Source organism: Pundamilia nyererei, unplaced genomic scaffold (genome assembly GCF_000239375.1).
Source record: "Pundamilia nyererei isolate P.nyererei 1_Seehausen unplaced genomic scaffold, PunNye1.0 scaffold00071, whole genome shotgun sequence".
NCBI classification, from domain to species: Eukaryota; Metazoa; Chordata; class Actinopteri; order Cichliformes; family Cichlidae; genus Pundamilia; species Pundamilia nyererei.
In genome coordinates, this window is record NW_005187472.1 from 2888139 (window position 1) to 2893647 (window position 5509).

The window sequence follows — 5509 nt, forward strand, 5'->3', positions numbered from 1 at the left end:
ATACACTTCAGGAATTCTGCCTCAGTTATAGGTGCTTACAACCACTTTTTGCTCAATCTATACCTAGACTCTTTATCCATTCATGAAAGCACTACAAGTTCACAAAACCGCACCAAATAAAAGGCATGAAAAACACAATACTTATCCATTGTAATTGTATTTCAGGGCAACAAAAACGCACAGTAGTCGTGGCTGAACCATCTTTCACCATTCTTGTTAAAGTGCACGAGAAACATAAGAACAACACATGAAAGATTACCACTCCTATTTATCTAGGGAGAGGCTTGTGTTTATATAATATAGCATGTTACAGCCTAGAAGATGCATTAATGTCTGTGCATTTCAATATCTGTCACATTTAGCGTCTACCACTGCTTTGATATAAAGCAAACAACTAATCACTAAATGCATGTGTTTTAAACAATAACAAAGACTACACATAATCTATGGGAGGAGCCATTAAACTAATATATGGTGGAATTTCATTCAACAAAACTGTAACACAAACTTCTTCAAGTTTCCACACAGCAAGCCAAAAGGCACCAAGACCACAAAATTCATGAAAAAAAGTCCAGCTCTTTGTGGAATTTGAGGTGAATCCTAGCAAAAAGCGATGGGCTACAGCTGCCTATAACACCCGTCCACTAACAGAAAGGGTAAATCATTTTATATAAATATAAATTATCAAGTGATATTTGCTTAAGGTCAAAACTGTTTCTTCTTCCAGGTTTTAAAAATTATAACCTATTGGGATTGATCCATTTTGACCCCACAAGTGACCCAAAAATGACTCTAATCAGTGTTTCATTACAGTACACCTCAAGTAGCTTCTCTTTATTCACCCTGTTGAATTCAGAAATGAATTTCAAAATCCTTAAGATTAGGCCCTTGAAGGGCACATATGCTATATTATGCCCATAGAGTTTCTAAAAGTAGAATGGGACGCAGAGCCTTCGCCTATCAGTTCCCTCTCCTGTGGAAGCAGCTCCCAGTTTGGCTTCAGGAGACGTGCATCCTCTCAATTTTTAAGATTAGGCTTTGAACGTTGCTTTTTGATAAAGCTTACAGTTAGTGCTGGATCAGGTGATGCTGAGTCATCTTTTAATTATGCTGCAATGGGCTCAGACTGCTGGTGCACTTCTCCATTTACCGCTCTTGTTTTGCTGCACATCATTAACTTTTGTCTGTCCTGTTTCTTTGGTCTTGCTGTGCTCCTTTTTCTCTTCTCATTCACCTCACACCCCAGATTTCAGTTCTTTATCTTCATTAAATGTCAGTTTATTGCTCACTACAGAGATTTATCACAGTGTGAAAAGAGCAGACAAAATTCTGCTGAAGTCTCAAATTGGCTGAACTTCGAGGATGCACTGGCAAGAAAACAAGATCTGTTAATTTTGTCGCCAGTTCTTAAAATGGAGTTGTGCAAGCAAAGACACATTAGACCCAGCCAGTATGTTTACATAGGTTTCAATTTTATCAGGTCTATTTAGTAAGATGACTATCTACTGTATATATTTTAGTTTGGCCAAGATAATGCACTGTGGGATTTGCCAAGACATTAAAAAACAAGCTTGGTGATAAGAGCAGTTCTCTGCATCACTGTAGCAGTTTCACCTCAGACATTCCTGCTTTAACGTACTGTAGATACTGAGATATCCTTCTGTGCGTAATTTATCTCACCTCTTTAATCACTGCCTGTTTATAATTTTGCATTTAATGATAACAGGGAGCAAAGAAATTTGGGTAGCGTTAGGGATCAAGTATCATTGCTCTGTATAGTTACCAAGTGTAAACACCCACTGTTCGGTGGATTGACACTCCTCATGCAGCCCTAACAGTGTACATTTATTCAAAGCTCTGTCAGGGTTCCCACTGGCATCCTTAGAGTGCCACTGTCTCTTTGCATCAAGCTCAAAGGGGACTGGAGGCACCCAGGAAAATGCAGCAGAATGTTTATGTCAGTGTCTAAAAGTAATCCATGCAGCTTAGTTGGCTTGCTAGCTGCCTTACTGCACTAGAAATCCTGCAGACCGCATTATTTATCAACATGAATCCGTCAGTGATGTAATCTGACCCATTCCTAACCGAATTTTCATTATGTCATTGTTTGTTTTTATAATTGTCCATTCTAAGTATTTAATCCTCTCACAAAGATTGATTGTGTCAGCTCGTGTATTTAATATTGGTAAACAGCAGCTTCATCTTTAGTTTGACTTTATTTTGTGAGATCCCAGGATTGAGTCAAAAGCAGCCTCAGTATGTTTGAAGCATTAATAAACACTGATCTTCATTACTGGAGCAGATGAAAGATATGAAGTTATTAACACCGAATAATTAATTAACAGGTCCTGCAATGGAAAAGCTGTTGTAATCCTTAATATTTAAAGATTGGCAAAGTTTGTTCATCTCAGGCTTGCAGTTGGGTTGTAAGTTTACTATCCAGTGAAAATAGAGATAATGTGGAAGGAGTGATAATGCATCTACAGTCACTTTAAAATGTATATAGATATATTCAGATTTTGGCCTCCTCTTCTTCACAGCATTGTTTCTAATCATTGAGGTGCACTCGCACTTATTTATGTACCAAAGGTCTCACCACAGCATTTCAATCAGGCAGAGGTCTAGATTTAGACTAGGCACTGCCAAAAACTTGACTCTTTTCTTTTAAAGCCATTCTGTTGAAGATTTTCTGCTGTGCTTGGAATCAAGTTTCCTTCTTTCCAAAGCTTTAACTGCTTTACATCTGACTCTAGAATACTTTGGTACGCAGCTTGTGGTCAACCGACTGACCGCACGGTGTCCAGGTCCTGTGGGAGCAAGCCAAAGGTGGCACTGTGCATCACGGCCATACATCTCCATTTTGGTCCTGTGCGTCCGAAGGACATTGTAGAAATGTTGAGGTTTATTCAACTTTGCAAACCTACACTGTGCTGCTATGTTCTTGTTAAAGATGTGAGACTCCCTCCATACTTGTTCATTGTTTGGTACTGTCATGAACTTTAACATTAAACATGCTAACTGATTTCTATAGAGTCTCAGATGTATTCTCAGATTGTTTTTTGATTTTTTGCAGTTTCTCTGAGCAGTGCACGGCTGAGTCATCCACTGCTGGGAAGATTGTGGCATGGTGTTAATATACAAACATACTTGAATACTTTTAAACAACAGATTTCTAATGCTCATTTAAGTCCCCTGATTAGTAGCACCTGACTGCTAATTGCCCTCTTGATCCTGTAACGATGTACTTAGTTTTTCAAAACCTTGTCACATGACTCTATCTGGCTACTAAGAGATTGAACAAATGCCAATGAGGATTATAGATTGTTTGCATTAACATGGATACTTGCAATGTGGCATGAATGGGATCAAAAAACTGCTGGAAATGATGCCACAGTTCCCCGTGATATCGCTGCCGCAGCTCTTAGTTTACTTCAAGCTGATTTACATTAAATCACAGCCAATCATTTTGGAAAGTATGCTCTGTTTACAATTGTGTATGCTTATCAAAGCATTGCATTATTTATTTGATAATCAAATTTATTTAGTGACAGTTATCAGACTATTGTTGCATGATAACGCAGTCAGCAATATAGTAGAATTCAGTCATGTATAATATTATAATATGTCTAACAAATAATTTATGCAGACAGATGTTCACTTTAATGATTACACACTGTAACTCAAACAAGCTTCAAAGTCTGCTAATAGAGTTTCACATTGTTGCAGAAATTAACAGAAACCAATTACATATAATTAATGGATAAGGTACCAAATGTTTTTATTTATTTATTATTCATTTTACTGTATAACATTTTGAAAATGCAGCGTTAACAACAATAAATATGTTTGGGTTATTAAATGATTAATGCACTTGCATTTTTGGCTGCATCTCCTGTTATATACAGATACTGGGTATTGCACGGTCAACATTTCTGCTGCTTAACAGCCACTTTGGAACGGTTGGAATTTGCTTATCTTGTGTGTCAGCAAGTAATAAGGAAATGACAACAACTTGAGATTTTTAAGCTTTTAAAAACAGAAGCAAAACAATTCTGAGCTGGAAAGAATTTCTGACAGTGCTGCTAGAAATGTGGACGCTGCCATTAGTGATATCTACCATTATACTAATGATGCCCATATCTGCTCCCAGTACTGAGTGCTCCTTCAGCCTTTTTGAAAGGAACAATGACTGACAAAAGATTGAGTGGACTTGCAATGAACTTTGATCATGATATTGAAATTGATTTTGAAGGTAAGTTTGACAACGGAGAGATGTAGAATAAAATGCAAGTTGGCAGTAATTAGCTCCCCACCCTTCTGGCTTTTATTGTAACGGTCCGATTTTGCAGTGCTGGTAATGCAGACTTTTAACTTCAGTTCATGAATATGCTAGTGTTGCAAAAGCAGAAACATGCATACCTCAAGATAAATCCAAAGCTGCCAGAACTGATTTCTGTACTCACTTGCAGGTAGGACTGCCATCCAAAGCATTACATTCGGGTGTTTGCAGAGCAACGTTAGCAATATCTATAACAGAATATTATCCCTTTAGGTTCTTCCTCCTTTATTAGTTTACCACATAATACCTTGCCTTTATTGCATTGTGACAGGCAGATAAAGGTCAACTCTTGGCCGTAAAACCAAAACAATCACCAAAAATGAAAATAAATCTAAAAAGCTACCACTCTGTATGTTCCAGATTGCATTTGCTAGTCTCCTTTTTAATGCATTTAAATGAACTCTTGTTTTTGTTTCACATTACAAGCACATCTCTGACACTGACACTTGGAGAAAAATAAAAAAAATGCCTCTCTTTCGCCGCTTGACTCGATTCTGGAAGGATTTTACACAATTGCTCATTCAGAACATGAGTCTATTCTGTCTTCCCAGGGGTATCATGAACCCTCACAGCCAATTTAAAAGAGGCACTTCTGCTGCATGAACCGTTGGCAAAAGGTCCACGCTAATTTAAGCTCTGAGTGAGCAAATGCTGATGACACACTGTATTTATTCCAAAACTCTCTGGCCTATTGGCCTCAGCATCAGTATGCAAATGAAGGGTGGAGGATTGTGGATGTTGACTGGGTGCCCGGTAAACATTTAAATTACAGAAGAATGAAGACATAATCAGACCTAAATTACGATGGTGCTGGTATGCAGGGCTGGGGTGGAAATTGCAACAGCAATTCACAAAACAGTCACACATACGCATTCTTTGTGAGCCACAAAATCAATATGTTCTCTGCTGCCCACTCACATTGTCTTGAATTCACAATAAGGGCAGCTTCAACACTGACAAAGTAAGGTAATTAAGTGTTTTCCTCAGCAGCTGATTTTGTACAGATTTCCACTGTGACAGGGAGTAGGAAACAAGTTGAACCAGGCTGACATCTTGCACTCGAAGCATATTTGGATTTCAGTATTGGATTTAGAAGAGGGGATAGGTTAATTGGTTAATCCAAATTGCCCATAGGTGTGAATGTGAGTGCGAATGGTTGTCTGTCTGTGT